This window comes from Hyperolius riggenbachi, chromosome 1 (assembly GCF_040937935.1).
Source record: "Hyperolius riggenbachi isolate aHypRig1 chromosome 1, aHypRig1.pri, whole genome shotgun sequence".
NCBI classification, from domain to species: Eukaryota; Metazoa; Chordata; class Amphibia; order Anura; family Hyperoliidae; genus Hyperolius; species Hyperolius riggenbachi.
The window spans coordinates 267,727,879-267,755,019 of NC_090646.1; the positions used below are offsets into that span (position 1 = coordinate 267,727,879).

General features: G+C 43.9%; 1 long non-coding RNA gene across 1 annotated transcript; it reads left to right on the plus strand.

Annotated features, from left to right (window-relative positions):
* The first annotated feature begins 3,018 nt into the window (after positions 1 to 3,018).
* On the plus strand, positions 3,019 to 27,141 carry LOC137547952 (uncharacterized). Its single transcript, XR_011026648.1, has 3 exons — positions 3,019 to 3,094; positions 19,963 to 20,081; positions 27,023 to 27,141. It is a non-coding gene; the product is annotated as an uncharacterized lncRNA (long non-coding RNA).

Here is a 27,141-nt window from a genome sequence, read left to right on the forward strand (position 1 = left end):
AATCTGTGTCTGTTCTACCTGGTCTATATGTAAGAGCTTTGAAAACGTCCACTATAATCCTGAAGCAACTGAATTGTTTAATGCTATCTTTAACTGAACCAGTGGACCCTGTAAGGTCCCCTGGCTTCTTAGGTTCATTAATGTACTGCTAAGTTAACGAATCTGTAATGTAAAGTGCTAACTTTGCTGTTTCAAATAAAGAGATTTTTGAAACCTAAAATGACCTGTGAAATCCTAAAGGTACTCATTGGACTTTGGGCCCTTTAGCGCAGTTAGGGTGCAAAAAAGTGCCACACATGTGGTATCGCCGTACTCAGGAGAAGTAGTATAATGTGTTTTGGGGTGTATTTTTACACATACCCATGCTGAGTGGGAGAAAGATCTCTGTAAATGGACAATTGTGTGTAAAAAAAATTAACAAATTGTCATTTACAGAGATATTTCTCCCACCTAGCATGGGTATGTGTAAAAATACACCCCAAAACACATTATACTACTTCTCCTGAGTACGGCAATACCACATGTGTGGCACTTTTTTGCAGCCTAACTGCGCTAAGGGGTCCAAAGTCCAATGAGCACCTTTAGGCTTTACAGGGGTGCTTACAATTTAGCACCCCCCAAAATGTCAGGACAGTTAACACACCCCACAAATGACCCCATTTTGGAAAGTAGACCCTTCAAGGTATTCAGAGAGGGGCATGGTGAGTCCGTGGCAGATTTCATTTTTTTTTTGTCGCAAGTTAGAAGAAATGGAAACTTTTTTTTTTGTCACAAAGTGTCATTTTCTGCTTACTTGTGACAAAAAATAATATCTTCTATGAACTCACTATGCCTCTCAGTAAATACTTTGGGATGTCTTCTTTCCAAAATGGGGTCATTTGGGGGGTATTTATACTATCCTGGAATTCTAGCCCCTCATGAAACATGACAGGGGGTCAGAAAAGTCATAGATGCTTGAAAATGGGAAAATTCACTTTTTGCACCATAGTTTGTAAACGCTATAACTTTTACCCAAACCAATAAATATACACTGAATGGGTATTTTTTATCCAAAACATGTTTGTCCACATTTTTTGCGCTGCATGTATACAGAAATTTTACTTTATTTGAAAAATGTCAGCACAGAAAGTTAAAAAAATCATTTTTTTGCCAAAATTCATGTCTTTTTTGATGAATATAATAAAAAGTAAAAATCGCAGGAGCAATCAAATAGCACCAAAAGAAAGCTTTATTAGTGACAAGAAAAGGAGCCAAAATTCATTTAGGTGGTAGGTTGTATAAGCGAGCAATAAACCGTGAAAGCTGCAGTGGTCTGAATGGAAAAAAAGTGGCCGGTCCTTAAGGGGTAGAAAGCCCTAGGTCCTCAAGTGGTTAACTAGGTAGTACCCCTATGCTTAGGGGAAGATCGGCATTGGAAGGTGTCCGATAGATCTATTTTTCCGGAGCAGCGACCAACAGCCAAGGCTGAGTGGGGAGGGTACTTCCTCACATGCGAGAATGAGTGTTTGCCTCACCCAGCAACCCACTTTTGTGAGTATCCTATTTTTACACTTAAGAAAAATTTCCTGATCCACTAACGTTATTGCACCAGATTGGGCTCCCGGACCTCCCTGTGTTCTTTTTCCTCTACCCTTCTAGAGTACAGTCTTGTCACTAACTGTGCCTCCGAGGGGCTCACAATCTAGTCCCTACCATATTCATGTGTCTTTGTATGTATCATGTAGTGCATGTATCATAGTCTGGGGCCCATTTAAGGGGAAGCCAATTAACTTATCTGTATGTTTTGGGGATGTGGGAGGAAACCAGAGTGCCCGGAGGAACCCCATGCAGACACGGGGAGATCATACAAACTCCTTGCAGATGCTTACCTAGCTGGGTTTGAACTGGAGAGCTGCAGGGCGAGAGAGCTAACCACTACGCCACTGTGCTGCCCAAATAATGTCAGTTGCGCTATTTGCACAACACACACCACATAACTGGTGTACTTAACTTTAAAATTGCAGTGCTCTGTCTGCACATGGCATTAACATTGCTTTATTTGCTCCAACATTTCTGAGGAAGGTTTACAACAATTTGTTGATTCAATGCCATGAAGAAATAAGGCAGTTATAGAGGAAAAGGGAAGCAGTGCTAGTAAGGTGTAACTTATAAAGTGGGCAGTGGGTATATATATTTATATCCTTATTGTTAAAGGGGAACTTAAGCCTAAACAAACATACCGTCATTAAGTTACATTAGTTATGTTAATTAGAATAGATAGGTAAAGGTAATACAATCTCTTACTCACCCTGTTTTAAAAGAAAAGGCAAATGTTTGTTATTCATGGATGCTGCCATCTTTGTCATGGGGGCAGCCATCTTTTTGGTTGGGAGGTGACGGAGCAGGAGACACAGTTCCAACTGTCCTGTGTCCTGATCACCCCTCCCAGCTGCGCACCCTAGGCTTCAAATGTCAAATTCAAAATGTAAGAAAAAAACATTGCACCAAAACAGCAGAACGAGAGCAACAACATCAGAAATCCCATCATGCTTTGCACAGCATCAGGGGGAAAATGCCTGGGCAGTTTAGCTTCTGTGCAGCTAAAAATGAGGCTTGTATAAGAGAAACAAAGTTCTGATGCTGTGAAACTGTTAAAGAAACACCAGGCCTTTTCAGTGCTGCTGAGTCGATTTTTAGTCTGGAGGTTCACTTTAATATGAAAATACAGAGGCAACTTCCATAACTCTGTTTCTTTTGTACAGAGTGCTCATACTTAGGCCCCTTTTACATATAATCAGTTGGTGTTCGTTAGTGTGCGTTAGTGTGCGTTAGTATGCGTTAGTATGCGTTAGTATGCGTTAGTGCTCATTGGTACGTGTTTTTTCCATAGCAGTGCATTGGAAAGATTTCAGTTAAAACGCATTAAGTGTGAAAGGTGCCATAGGAAAACATGGGCATTACTTTGAAAACCAGTTTTCTATCAGTTATAACTGAGAGCAACTGATTAAGTGTAAAAGGGGCCTTACAGATAGGAGATAAATTCAATCAACCCATCTTTTTTCATTTTGTTTTTCAAGAAAACAGCCTCTACCCACTGCTTTACCCTAAGTATCAGGTCTATTTTATATTATTAAATAGATAAAGTTCAGAAACATAGTTCACATAGTTCACATTTTGTTCCACTATTAAACACTATAGAGGTAAAACAAGGGTCATCTGGAAAGTAATAGCCAATTTTCATTTAATGAATTAAGAAAACATTACATTACTTTATTTTAGACACACTACTGCATATCTTCTGATTATTTTTTCACATAGTCACCTTCTTTATTTTAGCATGTATCCTATTTTACAAGGTTTTCAATCCCTTTGTTATAATTGCTTTAGCGTCTTCACCTATGGGTTAGAGGGATGGAAATGGGGGGCTTCATGTTATCGCTGGTAAAAAAAAAAAAAACAGTTACTGGCATTCTGCAATCATGTGACAAGCGGTGCAAGAAGAGAAGAGGTTAACCTGACAGATGCAAGTTAAATCACACACCTTGTGTGGCAGATAAAAGCAAATGGCTGTTACATTCTGGTAAACCCTTGTATTAATATAAAAAGAAGTGAGCTTGTTCTTGGTATGTGTTTTAACCACTTAATGACATGCTGACTTGCTAGAGCCTCTTAATGGCTCCAGGACATTTTTATAAGTCAGACAGTGGTGCTGGCGCTGTGTGCGTGCACGCGCGCTCCCGCGAGTGCACGTGAAAATAGTGGAAAAAAACCACCCCCAAAAAATGACACCTTTATTTCCAAATGATGTATTGTCACCATACTTTGTACTAGGGACATAATTAAAATCTTGTGATAGCCAGGACAAATAGGCAGCTAAAATGTGTGGGTTTTATGTACAGTAGCAGTGTTTATATTAAAACTATAGGGGGTGGAATTGGAGAAATAGTGTTTGTTTGTTTTTTCATTTTTTCCTTGTATTTCCCTTTAAAATGCATAGAAAAGAAAGTAATTACTGAAAACAAATATCAACTCCAAAAAGCCCAATTGGTGGTGAAAAAAAACAAGAATCATTTCATTGTGATTAGTAGTGATTAAGCTATTGGCAAATGAATGGGATGAGCACGGAAAGGTGAAAATCGCTCTCGTCCGTTAGGGTAAAAACTGCCTTGGAGTGAAGTGGTTAAATAAAATAACAAAATTATGTAAATTGTGCAGAGGAAAGAAACATTCTATTTCAGAATGCCCTGTATGTTCAGTTAATTTCTATTTTCATTTGATCCATACATATTTGTCTAGTATGAAAACTTCTCCAAGTTAAACAGGAACTGTTACTATGCTTTTTTACGTCAAGCCAAGTGGAAAACTTATTTAAGTTCACCTTCAATGTCCAAACAATTACCGAGCAATTTTCTGGCAATCCCATTAATTATATAGCATTTATAATATCAATGCTAAAGGAAGGTTAAAGAGCACTGAAAATGAAATACCTGTACATTATTTGAGTGAAGAACAGATAATAATACTTCTTATGTTTGAAATGTCAAGGTGATGGCTTGGTAAGCACTGAACTAATGGATAATCAAGTGACAGATATCTAATATATAATTGTGGGCCAAAACTGGCATGTGGCCAAAGGTGGCTAACAGCCAAGTACAGAGATTTCAGCATGCTGATCCAGCATAATATAAATGTTAATCCACATTTTATGCCTGGAATGAGATTAAAAAGAAAAATAGTATTAAGAAATATAAACAAAGACCATGCACACTTGAAATTAAAAAGTAATTCATATTATACATATAAGGAATTAACTACATCTTCATCAACAGCACTGGTTGTTTAGGGACCAATAATACTCCACATTATTTCCCTTAACTATTTCCCATAACTGCCTCCCCAAAAAGATTTCGCCACAGTTAGTCCTGTGAAAACCTATATGCTACCTAATATCCACATATGTAGTGAGACCTTCGATCTATAAAAGGTGGGAATTGGCTTTTGTGGTACAGTGGTTGATCAAAATGGCGTGCTCAATGTAGCTTTTCAGTACTTAAATGTAAGAGACACTGAAGCGAAAAAAAATATATGATATAATGAATTGGTTGTGTACTATGAATAATTACTAGAAGATTAGCAGCAAAGAAAATATTCTCATATTTTTATTTTCAGGTATATAGTGTGTTTTCTAACATTGCATCATTCTATAATATGTGCACATTACACAACACTCAGCATTCAAAATGAGTCTTTCAGAGCAGTCTGTGAAGTAATGACCTCTCCTCTAGCAGAGAAAAAGTAAATAGTCCAGGAACAGTTGAGATAATAAAAGTCAGAAAACAGCCCTCTCCACGACTTTGAAAGTCGTAGAGATTAATGGCTTTTTTGTATAGAGATAACAACTGGAGTTTCTTAACTCTTCCTGTACTGGAAACAATTAGACTGATGTATCTGATCTTAATGTTTTATTTCTTAGCTGTACTACACATACAAATAATAATATCATATTTTTTTTTTCGCTTCAGTGTCTCTTTAAATGTATTGCTGTAACCAGGGCAACCAGCTTTAAATTAATGTTTGTATACTCAAAAACATATATGCTGAACTAAATAGGTATCTATACAAATAGATCTTATTTATGCTAGGTACACACCATACAGTTTTCTGGCAGATTTATTATTTCCAACATGTCCGATCTGAATTTCAATAGATTTTTTTGATTTCCCAATTTATTTCAATTTTTTTCAATCGTTTTTTCAATCGATTTTTGTTCAGTTCTATGAAAAATGATACAGAAAGATTGAAAAAAAAAACTATTAAAATATTATCGAAAAATTGAAAAATCGATCGAAATTCAGATTGGACATGTTGGAAAAATTAGATCTGGCAGGTAAATCTGCCAGAAAATTGTATGGTGTGTACCTAGCATAAGACGGAGTGATTAGCAGCTCCATGTCTGTGTCCTCGAGCTGGGACTAGGGATAAGCTTCTGAATTCCAAGGAATTCTGATTTTCAAGTTGCTGATCGAATATTGGCTTTCCCTGGGTGGAAATCGGTATTTAGAAATCGGTATGCGGCGAATATGAATTCTGTGAACATGGCGTATTACCGAGACTCTGTAATTTTAGGCCAATCCCAAGACTCGGAGGTATTTCACCAATCAGATACAGATTTGTACCATGGAAATTGGATTACCGCAGACATTTTAGGCCACTCAGAGAACTCTGAAGCATTAGGCCAATCAGAGAATGCAGAAGCTTACTGCAGTTGCTGATCACAAATCCAGATTCGGCATAATAGCAAACATTCATAAAATAGCAGATTGGGCAAACATTTTTTTTTACAATTAACTAACTTTATTGACAAAATACGGTAACTAAAAAAAATGACATTCTGCGTTAATCGGTATGCAGAAATTCTGAATTCTGTTGTATTCCATGATATTGAAAAGACACTTATAGGAAAGTAGAAATTTGTTGTAATTGTAAATTGGCATTTCCGACCATCCCTAGCTGGGGCATCTTTGCCCAAACAGTTTCACAATCTAACTTTATCAGGGCAGGAGTGCAGTTTTCTTTTCTGTTCTGCTTGTGTATTCTGTATTGAATAACTTTGTCCCATAAATTGTACATCTGCCTCGGTGACAAATATACTTCAATATCTATCTCCTGACATAATAAAAAAAAAAATAAACCTGTAGAGAGAAAAGCACACTCACCTCCTCAGGAAGAACCCCGCTGGCCTTCTTCTTTGTTTAGCGGATTTTTTCCTGCACCACCTGTAAAGTATTCAGCAAGCATCCCAATCCACCAATGTTCATCCACCCTGCTATTTCTAATCAATGGAAGTGTAAGCAGGTAGGTGTCCTGTCAGTCAGGAAATGTAAAGTTGAAAATGCTTGAAGAAGATATAAGCATACAGAGGAAAATTACATTAGAAGATTTGAGTAAAAAGAAGACTCTCAGACTCCCTCAATGGAATATAAAATCCAAAGTTTTCATTGATTTTTTTTGTTTCACTTTTCACCAGGCCCAAAGATTATTTAAGAAGCACTGAGGCTTTTACATAGATTAATGTTGCTCCCACTATTGAATTCAATGCTCTTAAAAGACAACTGAGAGAGGAATATGGAGGCTGCCATATCTATTTTACTTCCTTTAAAGCAATACCAGTTGCCTGGCTATCCTGCTTATCCTCTGCCTCTAACACTTTTAGCTATAGACCCTGAACAAGCATGCAGCACATCAGGTATTTCTGACATCATTGTCAGATCTAGCAAGATTATCTGCAGGCTTGTTTCTGATATGATTCAGACACTACGGCAGCCAAATAGATCTGCAGGACTGCCAGGCAACTGGTATTGTTTAAAAGGAAATAAATATGGCAGCATCCATATCCCTCTCACTTCAGTTGTCCAGTCTGTTTTATATTGCCCCCCACTGAATTGTTAAATGGAGGTATGCGCTTTTTATTCTGTCTAGCTATGATGTGTATGAAGATAGTGTTAGGGACGAATCTAGGTATTAGGCTAGCGTTCGCGCTGGGCCAAAGAGAGACATGAATTCTTCCTTTTTGAGGATGAGGGTTGGGATTCAGTTCCCAAGACTGGAATAATGATTGTGACCGTGTAAATAAAAAGGGCTGTTCAGTAGGGATGATCAATGAGATGCAAATACTTCCAAAATTATGCAATTTTTTATGCAAATAAATGCAGCTTGAAATAGGACCAATCAATTTAAACCTGGGTTTAAATTGATTGGTCCATTTTCAAACTGCATACATATGCATAAAAATGTGCATACATTTGCATGAACTCTGAATAATTTGCATCTCTTTGAGCATCCCTACTGTTCAATTCAGTGCAGAGCCAGAGCACATCCAGAGTCCAGGCCTGATTTAACCTCTTGAGGACCACAGGTTTATACCCCTCTAGTGACCAGGCCATTTTTTACAATTCAGCACTTTGCAAGTCTAACAGTTTATTGCTCGGTCATACAACTTGAATTTTACCTCCCAAATAATTTTTACCTAGATGAATTTTACTTCCTTTTCTTCCCACTAATAGAGCAGTCTTTTGGTGGTCTCTGATTGCTGTTGCGTGTTTTTTTTTTTTTTATTAATAGAAAAATCTATATAAAAAATAACAAAAACCTCTTTCTTTTATCCTCCCCATTAAATTGGCACTAGACTGCGATCCATATACTACATCTTACATACTGTACATAGGTATCAGCCTATGATAGGAATTAGATTATGAGCCTTTAGGAGGGACAGTTAAGTGACAAGGCTGTCCCCTGTGCAGCGCTGTGCTAGATCGCAGCGCTGTACACGTTTATTGGCTTTTAAAAAAAATTACAGCCTGCTAGCTCCGATTGCGGCTGGCAGGCTGTTGACAGATTCCTGCTGTGTTTATCTGCAGGGAACACGTGTGTGAGCGCATGTTCGCTGCTAATCCCGCCCACCACACTTTGACGTAAATCGGCGTAAGGCGGTCTTCAGAGGGCCACCCTTCCACCACCGACCTGCATGAGGCGGTCGGGAGAGGGTTAAAATAATCAACATACCATAATTTAATTTTACTTTTCGGGATTAGCTATTTTGTTGTATTTTGTTTCTAGCACAGAAGTTGCTAGTTAAATTAGGTAACATGGAAAAAGGACTGTCTGACATGAAACTGTGGAATATTATGCAAATGCTTCAATATTTCTAGTCTCTGAACAGCGGCCATAATATACTATAGAAGGTTTCATGTGCCTTTAGCATTGCTATCTCTCACAATAATTTATTGCCTTGAGTGGCAACGGGTTCAGAGTGTGAACTAACACTTTTGTCAGTGGAAAGAAGTTATGGCGCATGTTGATTTTTTAGTACAAGAAGGTCAGAAAAAACGAATTCCTACGAAATGAAAAAAGGAGTCAGAAACAAGAGTTTTAATAACAGAATTGACACAAGCACAGAATATTACAAATATGAATTACAGTTCTATCAGGATATCTATTGAAATTCACAGATTGCTTTGCTCCCAGGCCTGACATAATATTCAAAGCTGGGTTTATATGTGCAACGAAAACTGGCCGATCTCTAAAGTACATGCAAATCAGATCATTGATTTATGCAGAGCCACAATAGTGGGTGGAACACTAAATTTAATTTTTGGGAAAAAGCTACAACTACCTCAATACACAAGGCTGACACGGTGAACTATGCGTAAGGCACCAACAAATTCATTACAGTTTCCAATATAGGAACTGCTGCATTTGAATGAAACATTTGTCTTTTGTCAAAGCTATTCTGTGGAAAAAAAATATTTTTGTTGAAGATGTCAGCACAGTTCAGTTCCTCCAATCCTGTGCCTTTACTATGATTGGAAATAAGAAATGTGCATATTCTCAATCCTTAACAATACTTTTCCGTCGGCATTACAAATAGTATTTATATTTACTAAAATAAAATGTGAATAAACATGTTTTACCCTTACAACAAAAGTCAAAAGGAATAACAGATAAAAGTCATCTGGGACAAACACATTTGTGACTATATCGTACTTAGCAGATGCAGCTTAATAGTTTTCATTTATAAACCTTATTTTAATATGAAGTATGTTTATATGAGACTGCAAAAAAATGCATTATTTGCAACCTCAGCTTCTCTCCCTCCCCCCCTTTTTAAACTAGGAAACTAGAAGCTAAAACAGCTACTTTTATTTTTTTGTTATTACTCTGATTACTATACAAAAACTATATAGATTTCTATATAAAATACTATATAATGACTTCACTATAAGCCAACTAATAATTCAGTCTGAAAGATCATTGTTATTGATCGCAGATGTGGTCACAATTGTTCTATCAAACAGTCAGAATTTTCCAAATGTTCTGATCAGTGTTCTGGACAGAAACACTGTCCAGAAAATATTGATTGAAAGTACTCTTGCTGTTGATGAAGAGAAAAATCACATTCAATTGACGTATTTGATTGAATTGTCGAACTTAAACAATAAGGGTCATCTGAAAAGTTAAGGAACCCATACTCTTAAAGATGGGCACCAGATTTAGGCCCCGTTCACACTTGCGGTTTTGCAAAAACCGCACCGGATGTCCGGACCGCACCGGAGCCGGATCGGACCTGAACCGTACGGTTCCTGTCCGGTTGCATACGGTTTCCGTGCGGTATGAACACGGTTCCGGTCCGGATCCGGATTCTTAAAGAGATAACAACCTGTATAAATACCTGGGGTTCTGGGAGGTCAGCAGAAGCTCTGGGGTCATTGTTGGAGACAGCTGGACGTGTGGAGACCATCCTTGGATACAGAGACAGCAGTTGGGACCATGGATCCAGTCATTTTTTACGCTTATTACCTGGGAATTCTCTCCTTCCTGTTGTTTACCTACTACTATGTGGGGAGAAGGCGTGCTCCTCGCAGGAGATGGTGGGTGCACCCTCTACTAGCCAGGAGGCAGAGGAAGGGAGAGTTCCAGGCCCTCTACCGGGACCTCAGACGACACCCACAGAAGTTCTACAGCTACACTCGGATGTCTATTCCCCTGTAAGTATATAGGCCTAAATACACCAACCCCCACCATTCCTAAACACCCCACCCTCACCCCCACAACACCTCATCCCTGTATACCTAGCTAAACACACCACCCTGACCCCCACACCCCTGTATACCTAGCTATACAGTACACCCCCACCCTCCACAACACTCCCAAACCTCTGTAAACACACCTCCCCCATCCTCCACCCAACACCTTGTCCCACAACATACTTTACAGCTTCTTCCTTTCCATCTCCTGACAGGTTTGATACCCTTTTGGAGATGGTGAAGGATGACCTTAGGAAGAAGGATACCACGTTCAGGAGAGCAGTCACACCACAAGAACAACTACTCATCACACTGAGGTATGTAAAAACAAATTTTTTTATTGCAAAAACAACCACTTTCCAACATGGAAACATTCTTCCAACATGGAAGACAAAAAAATAACATATCTATGGTATAGCCCGGTCAGTTTTAAGGAACACCAACCACCAACTTTGTGCTGGAAGAGTTGTAGGGCATAGCTGCCCAAGTGTCTTTCGGGGACACCAGGCCCTAATAAATTGAAGTGCTTCAAAAACCTAACCACTGGCACAGGACCCTCTGAGCCATGGATGAAGGACACAGGTCAGTGAAAAGGCTAGGCCTCTCACCGACCAGTGTAGGTGTCCTTCATCCATGGTTTCAAGGGTCTTGTGCAAGTGGTTAGGAACAAGAAAAAAGTGAGGAGCAAGAGGAACCGATGGCAGAGGTGCATGACTACAGGTGCAGTGCAACAGGCACAAGGTTGTGACCCAGGTAGTGTCTTTCGGGGACACCAGGCCCTAAAATTGAAGTGCTTCAAAAACCTAACCACTGGCACATGACCCTCTGAGCCATGGATGAAGGACACAGTTCAGTGAAAAGGCTAGGCCTCTCACCGACCAGTCAAGGTGTCCTTCATCCATGGCTCCAAGGGTCTTGTGCAAGTGGTTAGGAACAAGAACAAAGTGAGGAGCAAGAGGAACCGATGGCAGAGGAGCAGGACTACAGGTGCAGTGCAACAGGCACAAGGTTGTGACCCAGGTAGTGTCTTTCGGGGACACCAGGCCCTAAAATTGAAGTGCTTTAAAAACCTAACCACTGGCACAGGACCCTCTGAGCCATGGGTGAAGGACACAGGTCAGTGAAAAGGCTAGGCCTCTCACCGACCAGTCAAGGTGTCCTTCATCCATGGTTCAAAGGGTCTTGTGCAAGTGGTTAGGAACAAGAACAAAGTGAGGAGCAAGAGGAACCGATGGCAGAGGTGCATGACTACAGGTGCAGTGCAAAAGGCACAAGGTTGTGACCCAGGTAGTGTCTTTCGGGGACACCAGGCCCTAAAATTGAAGTGCTTTAAAAACCTAACCCCTGGCACATGACCCTCTGAGCCATGGATGAAGGACACAGGTCAGTGAAAAGGCTAGGCCTCTCACCGACCAGTGTAGGTGTCCTTCATCCATGGTTTCAAGGGTCTTGTGCAAGTGGTTAGGAACAAGAAAAAAGTGAGGAGCAAGAGGAACCGATGGCAGAGGTGCATGACTACAGGTGCAGTGCAACAGGCACAAGGTTGTGACCAAGGTAGTGTCTTTCGGGGACACCAGGCCCTAAAATTGAAGTGCTTCAAAAACCTAACCACTGGCACATGACCCTCTGAGCCATGGATGAAGGACACAGGTCAGTGAAAAGGCTAGGCCTCTCACCGACCAGTGAAGGTGTCCTTCACCCATGGCTCCAAGGGTCTTGTGCAAGTGATTAGGATCAACAAAGTAAGGAACAAGAGGAATCAAAGGCACAGGAGCAGGACTACAGGTGCAGTGCAACAGGCACAAGGTTGTGACCCAGGTAGTGTCTTTCGGGGACACCAGGCCCTAAATTATTAGTGCTTCAAAAACCTAACCACTGGCACATGACCCTCTGAGCCATGGATGAAGGACACAGGTCAGTGAAAAGGCTAGGCCTCTCACCGACCAGTGAAGGTGTCCTTCACCCATGGCTCCAAGGGTCTTGTGCAAGTGATTAGGATCAACAAAGTAAGGAACAAGAGGAATCAAAGGCACAGCGGTGCAGTGCAACAGGCACAAGGTTGTGACCCAGGTAGTGTCTTTCGGGGACACCAGGCCCTAAAGTTCAAGTCCAGCAAAACCAAAAGTTAAAAAGCCCTGTGATGGTATCCTTCCTCCGAGGATCGGAGGTATTCAGAGGAGCATGTCCAGGAACAATTTGACTTTTTTTTTCAAATTGTATCGGCACCACTACTAGAAAAGGTGGGAGTTGCTGCCTGGAAATCTGGACTCTCTTGGGTGCTGGTCGTGGATGAGCTGGACCCTAACAGCGGTGGCCCATATTGACTGCCTCTGTAGCCGGTGTACATCTGTGATGATTGCCAGGTGGGCACCGCTGTTGGTTGTGGGGGTCTAAAAATTGGTGGTTGCAATAATGGCGTGTCCATGTGCTGTTTAATCACCTCCAGCAAATTGGAATGGCACGCCATCAGGTTTTGGGAAGGCACCTTTTCCAGATATGGTATTAGAGACATCACAGTGTGAAAACACGGGTGTGCCTGCAATTTCAGTAGTTCCTTGCTTTGTTGATGCATTTGCTGCATCATGTTCTGCAGCTGGCCCACCGACTGATGATGCTGCGCACGCAGTTGGTCGATTTCTCCTCTGTGCATCTCATGAATCATTTTAAGCTCGTCCCTGTAGTGCCCATGTACAGCGTCGAGCTCACATTGCAGTGAAGTGATGTGGGACTTGTACTGCTCCATGATATGGCCCCTGTCCTCATCTTGCAACTGCCGGGTTATGAGAGTTTGGTGGCTCTGAAGAATCCCGAGAAGTCCGGAGACAGCCCCGGACATCTCGGACTCTGTCTCTCTCCTTGTTGGGGGGAGGGTACCTCGACGCCTCACTGGTGTGGTGGTCCTCACTGGTGGTGTGGCAGCATCTTCCCGTCCTCTGGCCTGTGTCGGGGTTGCCCTGCGCGCTGGTTGTGCTGCAGTCTCTCGGTGCTCCTCACTTTGTTCTTGTTCCCCTGGAGCTTCCATAGCGGTCGATTGTGGAGGTTCAGCTTCTTCCACACTCGGTCCTGCAACCTCAACATCCAAGCTCTCTTCTGCCAAGTCATCATCAAAGGAGAGAGTTGGGATTAAGGACTCCCTCCTCCTACTCCTTTCCTCGGGGCAATAGGTTACATCGGCGACGTCATCATCCACCAAGCTCTCCTCACTGCTGAACCGTGCCTCCTGGGTCGGTTCCTCTTGCTCCAAATTGTCTTCAGTCCTGTAGATAAAAACAATATTTATTGGTGTGCCAAACAGCATGTGGCGTCAATTCACAGAGCTAGCAAACACTAGCAATCACTTTATCAACCGGTTTCTACCCAACATTTGATAAAGCTTGTGAGAAAAGTTCGCTAGCCATGGGAATTGAGGCCATAGCAATACATGGCCGAAGTCATGGTAAATGAGCTCTCAGTTCCTGCCCACAGTAGTGGTACTTACAGTCTAGGTTCCAGGCTTGCATTGATGAAAGACAATTGCTTGGCAAATTGGTAGTCTTTTTGTCGCCTTCCCCCGCCACTGCCACTTCGTTCGGCAAGTTTTTTCTTCCGTAGCCATTTCACGTATGCATCCCGTATATTGCGCCACCTTGTCTTGAACCTTTCTCCTGTAACGACATGAAAAATTGATTTCGATTATTTCTCTTGTAGGTACATCGCAACTGGACAAACATATACATCGCTACATGTCACATTTCGTATTGGGAAGAGCACGGTGGCAGGCATCGTCGTGAGGACTTCGAGGATCCTTTGGACGCGACTGAGGGCCAGATACATGCCTGTGCCGGACACCACGAAATGGGAGGAGATCGCCCAGGGCTTCTGGACCGAGTGCAAGTTTCCTAATTGTGTTGGCGCACTGGATGGGAAACACATCCGGCTTCAGAAACCCGTGGGGAGTGGCAGCCATTATTTCAACTATAAAAAATACTTTAGCATTGTTCTAATGGCAGTGGCAGATGCGGACTACAAGTTTGTGTACGTGGACGTGGGGTCGTACGGTAGTTCCAATGACTCTGGAATTTTCCAGCGTACGACCCTTTGCCGGCTGATGGAGGAAGGCAGACTGCGTCTCCCCCGTGACAGACCCTGGCCTGGGACAAGGGCACCGGCCTACCCCTATGTGTTTGTGGGGGACGAGGCCTTCGCCCTGTCCGACCATGTAATGCGTCCGTACCCAGACAGGGGACTTGATGCCAGCCAGCTACACTTCAATGCTCGGTTGAGCCGTGCAAGGAGAATGGTGGAGTGCACATTTGGGATCCTGGTGTCAAAGTGGAGGGTGTTCCACACGCCCATGCTGCTGAAACCGGGCAACGCAGTTGTCGTGGTGAAGGCAGCATGCATCCTCCACAACTTTGTGCGGCAGGAGGAAAGAGAGACTCCGGAACCCCCGAATGTGCTTCCACTAATGCCCCTGCGGAGGTATGCAACCAGGCCAAGGGTAGTGTCACTGCGGAACAGGGACCAACTGAGACTTTATTTTACCACACCACCAGGACGAGGGTGAATGTTTGGTTTTTAATATGTTTTGTTGAAATGTGTTTATTTTGGAGTTTCAAGTTTTTGAGTGATTTTAAATGTATTAATTTTTTACAATAAATTGATGTATAATAATTGGTCATTGTGTATGTTTTATGTGCACAGGTGGGGTACATCGCAGGTGGGTGGGATACATCACAGGTGTGTGGGATACATCACAGGTGGGGTACAGGTGGGTGGGATACATCACAGGTGGGGTACAGGTGGGTGGGATACATCACAGGTGGGGTACAGGTGGGTGGGATACATCACAGGTGGGGTACAGGTGGGTGGGATACATCACAGGTGGGGTACAGGTGGGTGGGATACATCACAGGTGGGTGGGATACATCACAGGTGGGATACATCACAGGTGGGGTAGAGGTGGGTGGGATACATCACAGGTGGGGTACAGGTGGGTGGGATACATCACAGGTGGGGTACAGGTGGGTGGGATACATCACAGGTGGGTGGGATACATCACAGGTGGGATACATCACAGGTGGGGTACAGGTGGGTGGGATACATCACAGGTGGGGTACTGGTGGGTGGGATACATCACAGGTGGGATACATCACAGGTGGGGTACAGGTGGGTGTGATACATCACAGGTGGGTGGGATACAGCACAGGTGGGGTACAGGTGGGTGGGATACATCACAGGTGGGATACATCACAGGTGGGGTAGAGGTGGGTGGGATACATCACAGGTGGGGTACAGGTGGGTGGGATACATCACAGGTGGGGTACAGGTGGGTGGGATACATCACAGGTGGGTGGGATACAGCACAGGTGGGGTACATCACAGGTGGGGTACAGGTGGGTGGGATACATCACAGGTGGGGTACAGGTGGGTGGGGAACAGGTGGGTGGGCAACACGTGGGTGACACAAATCCATAGCAAAAGTGGAATACATCATAAGCTTAAACCACAAGCCCCCCCAAAAAACTTCTAGTCAACATACCCTCTGTGCCTTGCTGTCTCTTGCTCAAGTTCTCAAAGTCCTCCACATACAGCTTGGCAATTTTTTTCCACAGGCCTCTGCATTTTTTGATGTTGCTGTGGTCCGCATCCCCCTTGTCCCACAGGGCTGGTACCTGCTGCACCTGTAGGATGAGGTCTTCTGATGTGTAGGGCCTCACCCCCTCGCTATCAGACAGATCCTGCTCCATATTGCTGCCAAAGAGCTCCAGCATGAAGTCACTGCTGCTCCACTCTGTGAACGCTGGTGCCATGTGGTCCCCATCCAAAATGGCCACCATACCATAGAGTCAGCATAGGAAGTGTGGTACAACATCCGGTTTTTATAGCCAGTGTGTTGTGCGCTCTCCGGTTCTCATTGGTTTCCATTGGCCGGATGCAACATTCCGGCTCCGGTCCGGATACGTCAGCCGGACCAGCCGGACCAAAAAATAGCGCATGTTGGAACGGACGCCGGAGTCCGGATCCGGTCCGGCTCCGGTCCGGACGAAACGGACACATGTGAACGGTCGCATAGACTTTCATTGCTATGCCGTGCGTCCGTTTCGTCCGGTCCGCATGCGGTCCGGCTCCGGCACGGCTCCGGCACGGCAATTCCGGATAGCAGCCGCTAATGTGAACCGGGCCTTAGCCAAAAGATTGATCCCTCTCATATCAAGTCTGATCAGAGAGGGATCAAATCTTTCCACAAACTAGGAATATATTTTTAATATATTTCAGCATGAAATCTATTAAAAATCAATTGAACTGCAGAGGTGCACTGTTTGATGCTGTGTTGCACAGCATCAAACAGCGCACCTCTGCATTTCAATTCAAACAGTGCACCTCTGCTTTTCAATTGATTTTTAATAGATTTCATGCTGAAATATATTAAAAATATATTCCTAGTTTGCGGAAGGATTTGCTCCATGGGCCGTCTATAAACCGCTGCTCCTGACCTGCCGCCCACTCTTACGTACAAACATACAGACTTTTTTCAGCTGAATGGACTTTAATTAATATGCAGTTGAATCTGAAAGTCTATCTGGTGTGGCTGAACAGAACAAAGAACCATCAATAAGATCCAATTTGGCTGATCTCTATTTCTAATGAGCACGGTCAGGCGGAATTGGTGTCTTGTAACAGATGAATGAAACTCCTTCCATTCATTTGTACTGAATCTGACAAATAAGTTAGATAGGGTGACAACATTTAAATCTATTTGATGAAGACCTACCACCATTTCCACAGCAAGTTGATCTGCAAATAAGGTGAAATCGACACATTTTGACATCAATCTCGATTTTTTGTGATTATATTCAGTAGTTTTTTATGCTTTCAAATTGAACAAATGATTTTACAAATGTGGGACCTACATGCCTGTCAAAAAGCCAGCAATAAGAGGGGAAAAGCCTCTTTTTACACAGGAGAAAACTGGGCCTAGAGGGAGGTCAATGGTGCAAGCTAGTCTCCTCTCCTATTGGCTAACAGCAGTTCTGACTTTATGTTTCGTATAAACCAAGTATTTGAATAAAAAGTTACTTATTTTTGATTTTACAACTTTTGCACTGAAGCGGACTACTCCAAATGTGACAGGTCTTCCTCAATGGAAATCTTTACAATTTAAATTTCATAGCCCACATTCATGGGTAATCTAGTGGTTATAGGTTACATATTTAGCTGATTATCTACACTTGTATCCACTGATATTCACAATGAGCAGCATTTTCTGCCACCCATAATAAAAACCAACAAATGTGGCCAGAAACAGGGAAATCCAAGCAGATCTTTATACACAGATTCGGCAAATGGCAAGGGAAATAATTACCAAAGGAGAGTAAAAGCAACTTTAAATAAAAAATGTTGATGCCATAAATTGACTTAGTATAATGCCAAATTAAATACTCCTTAATTAAAATATTGGCATACTCTCAATGAATTATCAGAAGCTTTTCTCCTCTCTGTCCAAATTTTATATTCATTTTAGTAAATGAACTGCCAATCCAGCACATTAAGGGACCAGACAATTGACAGTAACTGGGAATGTAAAAAAATGGAATTCTTAAATAAAAATGTATTTTAACCGGTTCAGCGCCGCGGTCCGAAAATCTCATGCATCCGAGCAACGTTCACCTCCCATTCATTCGCCTATAACTTTATTGCTACTTATCACAATGAATTGATCTATAGCTTGTTTTTTCCGCCACCAATTAGGCTTTCTGTGGGTGATACATTTTGCTAAGAGCCACTTTACTGTAAATGCATTTTAACAGGAAGAATAAGAAAAAAACGGAAGAAATTCATTATTTCTCAGTTTTTGACCATTAGGCTTCTTGCACACCAAGACGTTGTGTTAGGTGGCACGTTAAGGTCGCATAACGTGCACCTAACACAACGTATGGTGCTGCAAAAGCCGACGGTAGAGTGAGCCGCGTTAGGCTGCTCGATGCCCATAATATCTCCCAGAGTGGCGCTGATTGGCCAGCGGGACCACGTGATGCGGAGCGAGACACTCCGCATCACGTGGTCCCGCCGGCCAATCAGCGCCCGCCAGTGCAGTGAATATTAAGTAGCCATGTGCGCGGCTACTGTAGCTGGCTCTCCCCGCCTCCTCCGCCCCCCACTGCGCATGTGCAAACAGTCTAACGCGGCTATAGCCGCTCCAACGCCGTAGCATGCTGCACTTTGCACAGAACGTGCAGCGTTACATGTAACGCAACGTGGGCTGTGTGAACAGCCCACTTGTGTTACATTGCTGTGCGTTGGGGGAGCGTTACAGGCGCACTAACGTGCGCCTGTAACGTCTTGGTGTGCAAGCAGCCTTATAGTTTGAAATTAATATACGCTACCGTAATTAAAACGCATGTATTTTATTTGCCCATCTGTCCCGGTTATTATACCATTTAAACGATGTCCCTATCACAATTTATGGTGCCGATATTTCATTTAGAAATAAAGGTGCATTTTTTCAATTTGCGTCCATCACTATTTATAAGCTTATAATTTTAAATAATATAATAACATATTCTCTTGACATGCATATTTAAAAAGTTCAGACCCTTGGGTAACTATTTATGTTGTTTTTTTTTTTTTTAATTGTTTTTTTTTTTTTTTTTTAAATAAAAAAAGTGTATGTGGGTAATTTTTGGTGTGGGAGGGAAACTGCTAATTTTAAATGTAAAATAATGTTTTTTTTTAATCAAAAATGTATGTGGGTGCAGTTTACTATTTGGCCACAAGATGGCCACAGTGAAAAAAGTCCTAGATGCGAACCAGCTCGCATCTAGGAACTAAAATGCTGAGGAGTTGTTTCCTGGGGGCAGAAATACCGCGCTCTCTGGAGAGAAAGCGTCGGTATTTCTGCGGGGAAGTTAGATCGGTGAATGGGAATTATATTCCCATTCACTGATCGGGGGGCTAGCGGCGGGCAGCGGGAGCGTGCGCGGGGGCGCGCCCGATCGCGCGCACGAGCCTGCGGCAGCACCAGTGCCTATCTGGACGAGGAAGCTCGTCCAGATAGGCCGAACTGGTAAGGACTGGGGACCTGATCTCCTAGGAGATAATTTTTTTATCTCCTGTTTAAAGTGTACCAGATATGTAAAACAATAAAAGATTTGATACTTACCCGGGGCTTCCTCCAGCCCCATAAGCACATCTGAGTCTCTCACCGTCCTCCCGCGGTCTGCCATTCAGGCACAATCAGCCCCGGCGGTAACTGGTTCTGTCACGTCAGTCGGAGTCTTCTGTGGGTAAGCATCAAATCTTTATTTCCTTTCTGGTTTACTTTAAAACAACTAGTTTTTAGCAAATGAAAAAGTATCAAAAAGTAGGTGACAACGTATTGTCAAATTATTCTAAATATTTTCTTGCTTGCTGATGACAGTTGCACACCACTCCCGGCAGGGTTGTGCAGTTAACCGAGCTGCCAGCAGGAGAACAGAGGGGACAAAGTGGCCACCGAGGGATTTCATCGACTCCAAGAGGGGCTGGAGAAAGACCCAAGTGAGTTCAGAAATGCATTTTTTATGTCAGTTCAGGCTTCCTTTAAAAGACATTTTATTGACGTCTGAATGTGGGCGTCAGTTGATACTGGCCGTAAATGACATCCCTGAATGCCGACAGTCGCCTTTGTGACCTAAGCCTAATTAAGACATCTGAAATATTCTCATATTTTCTTAAGCCCTTTAGATTCCAGTGCTGGTTACATGATTAACCACTTGCCGACCGCCCGCTCATAATGCGCGTCGGCAAAGTGGTAGCTGCAGGACCAGCGACGCACATCTGCGTCGCCGGCTGCAGGCTAATTAATCAGGAAACAGCGCGCGAGCGGCTGCTTCATGTCAATTCACGGCGGGGGGCTCCGTGAATAGCCTGCGGGCTGCCGATCGCGGCTCGCAGGCTAAATGTAAACACAAGCGGAAATAATCCGCTTTGTTTACATTTTTACAACGCTGCTAACAGTAGCAACATTGTACTAGATCAGCGATCCCCGGCCAATCAGCGGCCGGGGATCGCTGTCACATGACGGGCAGGAGCCTGTTAGAGGCTGCACAGGACAGATCCGTTCCTGTGCAGCCTTCGATCTCCGGGGCAGGGAGGGAGAAGAGGGAGAGGGGGAATCCTGCGGTGGAGGGGGCTTTGAGGTGCCCCCCCCCCCCACCACCCACACGCATGCACGAGCGATCAGACCCCCCAGCACATCATCCCCCTAGTGGGGAAAAAAGGGGGGCGATCTGGTCGCTCTGCGTGTTATTTGATCTGTGCTGGGGGCTGTAGAGCCCACCCAGCACAGATCTTAGAAATCAGCGCTGGTCCTTAAAGGGGTTCTTTCGCGAAAAAAGTAGGCAGTTAAAAAATGTGACAGATGACAGGTTTTGGGCCAGTCCATCTTTTTAAGGGGGATTCTCAGGGCTTTCTTTGTTTACAATAGCATTTCCTGAACAGCAGTTTAACTGCCAAAATAGCAAGATACCAGCCAGCCTCCCTAATCACTTGCACACTATTATGTCAGTTAGATTTTGCAACTGTTGTTCAGGAAATGCTGTTGAAAACAAAGAAAGCCCTGAGAATCCCCCTTAAAAAGATGGACTGGCCCAAAACCTGTCATCTGTCACATTTTTTAACTGCCTACTTTTTTCGCGAAAGAACCCCTTTAAGGGGGGGGGGGGGGGTAAAGGCTGAGTCCTGAAGTGGTTAATGTCTGAGCATAATGTTGGAAAATGAGGTTCTCTTCATAGTTAAATGCAGAAGCTAATACAAGCCTGCCAGAAGTTATAGTGGTACTCTAAACTACTTAAAGAGAATCTGTATTGTTAAAATCGCACAAAAGTAAACATACCAGTGCGTTAGGGGACATCTCCTATTACCCTCTGTCACAATTTCGCCGCTCCTCGCCGCATTAAAAGTGGTTAAAAACAGTTTTAAAAAGTTTGTTTATAAACAAACAAAATGGCCACCAAAACAGGAAGTAGGTTGATGTACAGTATGTCCACACATAGAAAATACATCCACACACAAGCAGGCTGTATACAGCCTTCCTTTTGAATCTCAAGAGATCATTTGTGTGTTTCTTTCCCCCTGCAGCTATCTTCCACTGAAGTGTCAGGCTGTTTCTTCCTGCAGAGTGCAGACAGCTCTGCCTGTATGTAATTCCTCAGTATGTGAAAGCCCAGCCAGCTCAGAGGAGGATTTATCCAGCTTGTAAAAGATAAGAGAGAAGAGAGAAGCTGCTCTAATCCTAAATAACACACAGGCAGTGTGCAGAGAGGGGCCTGGAAGGGGGAGTTCATAGCAGAACCACAACACTGAAGAACTTGGCAGCCTTCCAGACACAGGCTGACAAGTCTGACAAGAGAGAGATAAGTTGATTTATTACAGAGATCAGGGGCGCCTAAAGCCACTGGCACTAAAGGCAGCTGCTTGGAGCGGCATGAAGGGGGGGGGGGGGGGCGCGCTGCTGCGGGGGGGGGGAACTGCAGCTAATCGCCGCTATTGCAATCAGCTGCAGCTGCGCTCGTTTCCAATCCTGGTTTATTTACACTCTGGCTCTGCCGCCTGTATGCACGCCCCCCGCCCAGGCTCAGCCAATAGACTTTTAGCCAGGCAGGAACCTCTCACTAGAGTCCCACCCACTCCACCTCCTCCTAATCCCCTGTCCCGCCCCTCTCCCTAGCAGCAGTCGCACGATTTGTTTACTGCTGCGTGTGGTGCTGCCTCTAACTCTGCCCCCCGCCAGCCAGAAGTTCGGGTCCCTAGGCTTGCCGCTGTCTCACCCATCCACCATGCTTCCCCTGTGTGATGAGCACAGGCAGAGGTGAGGGTACGGTTGCCACCCAGCCGGTATATGGTCGTTTTTTTCTCTCAAAAACTGGGGCCGGAAAGTGTCATTAATATGGAGGAAAGATCTAGCCAATAGCAGCAGCAGCACCAGCTTTCCACTAGCCAATGCTGGAGCTGCTGCTTGAGGCTATCCAATGAGGAGTGGAGGAGGGAGGGACACAATTTAGAAACGAAGCCCGCCCTACAGAATAGGGAAGCTCCATGCTTCTGTATGATGTGTAGTGTATATCTTCTTCCTCAGTGACAGTCAGAGCAGCTGCAGGCAGCTGAGAGGGGGCAGAGGAGACCCAGAGAGGAACGTTATCAATAAGGTCAGCTCACAGGAGTCACGCTGACAGGCAGCAGACCTGTAGTGTGATAATGAAACATCACACAATAGAAAGAGGCAGCACTTTGAATAAGCTCATCAGTGACTATACTTTTTCCAGTTTAGCTCGGTACTTGTGTTTTTTTTTTTTTTTTCTTGTCACTGCCTTTGAATTGCAGACAGACAAAGAACACTGTGGAGAAAGGACTGTTTAGTGTACATTACAGTAAATGTAAATTGAGGTAAAATCTAAAAGACTGATACTGAGGGACAGGGAAGGCTCTCTGGATCCTATAGAGCTTTCCCTGACTTCTCTTGTTCCCCTCTTTTCAGCGCCATCACTCCCGTTTAAATGTGCCACAGAGGAAGGCTTCAGAAGCACTTGTGTCCCCTTCCCAAGTGCTTCTGAGGACGTGCGGCTCTGTACTGTTTGAGTACTGTTTGAGTGTCCATGTGCAGTATACTCATGCACGAATATGGATCCGCCAGTCTTCGACAGCACTTGAGGACCCAAGTGCTTCCCAAGCCTCCCAGTCGTGTATTCGACCAGTTGGTTGAGTACGCACAAGGGGGGAGACAGCGCTGGAACGAGGGGTGCAAGAGAGGACAGGGAAGGGTCTATAGTATCCAGAACCTTCCCTGTCCATAGGTAGGTATCAGGGCTTTTTTTTTTTTTTTTACCACATCGCTTCACATTTACTTTAAATAGAGTTTGGTACCTGGGCTGTGGTTGACTAAGCAGAACGATGGCCCTACAACTGTTTCATATGCCTGTGCTTCTTATGGGGGCTCTTTGTCATGACAACTTTATTTACTGCTGTTTTTCTACACTTTTATACAATGCACAACGTTATAGTACACCTGACCCATGAAAAACATAATGAAAACATGGTGGGCTAGATTACCTTTTCCTACATGTCCAGATGCAAGTTGTTTTCCTCCTCAGAGTCCCTCCCGGTCCACTTACCTCCTGAGCCTTTCCAGAAATCCCTCTGAGAAATTCTAAACTGCACAAGAGCTGGTTTTAAGGGACCCTGAGCTGTACTTAAAAACTGAATTTGGACCTACCTGGGGCTTCATGTAGCCCCCCATAGCCAGCGAGATCCTCCAGCATCCTCCTTTCTTCTCCTGGTCTGGCTGGAAGCTCCGGTAATCAACGACTTTGCTGCGACTGTCACGTCATCTCGCCAGTTGCTGTGAGCGGTTGTTTCTTTAGAGAGGCGCGCATGCGCAGGAGGCTTATGGCGACCGGCGTGATGACATGAGAGGCGTGTGGTGGGGGTGTACACATGTGACTTCACGCAAAGCCGCCGATTACCGAGCCACCAGCGGTACCAGAAGAAGAAAGAAGAGGATGTCAGAGGACATCGCGGGCTGGAGGAAGCCCAAGGTAAGCCCAAATTCCTTTTTTTAATTGCAGCTCAGGGTCCCTTTTCACTGCACATGGGCAGTGAAATAAAGTGCTTTAGGCACACATGTTTTGGAACTTGTGCCTGTGCAGTTCTGAATCGCTCTATGTCACTTGGGGGAACTTCCAGGCAAGTATTTGACTGACGGGGGAGATGTCCAATAATGCTTTGAAGATTCAGGGCCCCGATGCGGTCGCTACCTCTGCACCCCCTGTTGCTACGCCCCTTAGAGCAACAATCTAGGACTTTGCTATGGGTGCCCATACATCTAGCCATGATAGGTAGGTCAACCAAGAGACAAATTTCTCTCTGAAGGAATCTGATCAGAGAGAGATCTGTCAGCTGCCCATACACCACAGGCTGATTCCCGATCAATTTCATGCTGAAACTGATCAGGAATTGGTCTTGTGACGCCGCATCTGACCTCCCGATGCTATCCCGTAATGTAAATTGTGTCCCCAGGTTCCCTGTGCAGTATAGGTTACCTGGCAGTGTCCGTCTCTGCTCTGCCTCACATACATTGCTGCATTAGGATTATTTTATGGTGAAACATTGCTGCAATAATGTACCCCTGACGCCAGTATTTTTAATATGTTTTCCTCCCTGGTGCTGTGTGACTAGCAAACAGCGTCATCCTCCCACCTTCAGCACTCCCTGCGGCCCCCGTTCTGACATCACATATGGGCAGGGAGGAAGTGCCAGTTCCTCCTCCCTGTGCCAGTCCTCAACTCAGCCCCTTCCACCTGCTGCTTCAGTTCCCGTTATGATCTGCTGCACAAAGAACGTAGGGGAGCTGCGCTGTGTGCGGTCTTATGGTGATTGAGGTTGGAGGGATATCCGACCTCAGTAATCACAAGTCCGCACACAGTCCAGCTCCGCAGCCCGCTGTGTGCAGTGATTCATAAGTGGAACTAGAGCGGCAGGTGGAGGGGGCTGCATTATGAACGGGCAGAGGGGACAAAGAACTGCCACTTCCTATCTGACCATATTCAACGTTCTGCCTCAGTCAAAGATTACGACTGAGCAGAATGGGGTCTACAGGGGGAACAGGAGGGGGAGGATGGTGCTGTGTGCTAGTCGCACCGCACCAATAACGTAATCAATATTAAAAATATCGGGACCAAGGTCTAGGTACTTTAAGATTATTGTCATGGGGGGGGGGCACCACGGGAGGGGGGGGCGCCACAGGTTTTCTTGCCTGGAGTGACAAAATGGCTAGAGGCGCCCCTGACAGAGATGGTGATAGTAGAACGTGCTGCAGTAAGCCAGAACACATTAGAATAGCTTTTGGAACTTGTAGGATGATAAAAAACAGGATGCAATTTTTGTTACGGAGTCTCTTTAAAGAATGTGTTTATTGTGTCACAGATGGATTTTTACTTTCTATCCTAATTTCACCTAAATCATAATTTCCTGCTTCATCATAGTAGGACCACAACAGGCCTTAAAAACTTTGGTAAGCTTCCAAAGTCATATCTAGGTGTGTTGAGCAATGAGCAAATGTGGTTCTGGGTCACCATGAGCATTCTGGGTACTGAGTCTGTAACACTCAAGTGCCCAAGTTCCTCCACAAAGAGCCATAATAATCCATGTCATTTATTGATGAGGAGCTAGAACTCCAAAATGGCTATATACTGTACATATTGAATCGACTCTGCATAATTAGTATGCTATAAAGACGCATGTAATGCCAGGTTATTATCTGTTTCTTTTCAAGAAGTGCCTTATATACTCGAGTATAATCCATCCAGACTACCCTCCCAACTTTTGCCACTCAACAATACAAATAATGAGTGACCTGAATATAAGCCAAACCCCCACTGTCTCCCCCCTTCCCCATGTACGTAGTGCAGAGGGCCTCCCCATGTGCATGTATGTAAGGTGTATGTGATGCAGAGTGTCATGCTTGTGTACATATAGTTACCTCTCCTCATTCCGGGCAGCCATTTTCCTGTCTCCCATGCAGCTCTTGCCACTAAAAGTCTAAGATTCACTGTTCTCCATACAGCCATGTTTCTATCTCCTTGCAGTTCTGTACTCCCTGCTGACCTCTAGTGGCGTGTAGAGACCTGCAAAGGAGACGGGAAGATGCCTGCACAGGCCAAGAAGAGAGTGAAGCCTTGGACCTCTAGTGGCAAGAGCTGCACAGGAGATGAAAAGATGGCTGCCCAGAATGAGGAGAGGCAATTATAGATACAGTGTACACTTCCAATGCGTGCACTGTATATGGCCCATGACGTGACTCAAATATAAGCCAGAGCCCCCACTTTTGGGACATTTTTTGGTCCCAAAAGTTGGCTTATTTTTGAGTATACATTTTATACCACCTAAAACCATATATAAGTACATAGTAGCCTTTTCACCAAGAATATCTGGTTAATGGTTGCAGCATGAGTACATATTCAACGTTCACAGAACAACTGGAATACAGCACAGTAGACATTTTATACACCCCAATTCTTAATTTCTGTGTCACATGATACTGCATACTTTCATTATATATTAAAGCACAGTTCCCTTTATGGAAGCTTTGCAGTATTCTTAAGTAATCCCTTTGATTATCATTTCTATTAATTGTAGATAATAGTTATTAATATGTCTAACGGCTTGTTTAAATCATGTCAATGGATTTAGCAAGGAAAACACATTATGTATTATTCTATCAATATGCTGCCAGTTTATACTGAAATGTTTTAATCTCTTATTGCTGACCTCTCAAGTCTTGCTGGAGCAACATAATGAAGCAAATGACCACACATAATGACTTTCCAAAGTCCTTGCAGTGGCTTATTAACATGCTGGCAGCACAAGACCTGACTTTATTATTGACTACATTGAATACACAATACAGTGACCTCCGCCTTCTGAAACTAAATCTCTTCCTGCAGATCTATCAAAGTGATTTTATATGAAGAAGAAACCAGAACAGACTTTGGCTTTTCCAACTTCAAAATACCGGCTTGACACAAAGAATAAACATCAAGTCAATGTCAGCTGCATACTGAAT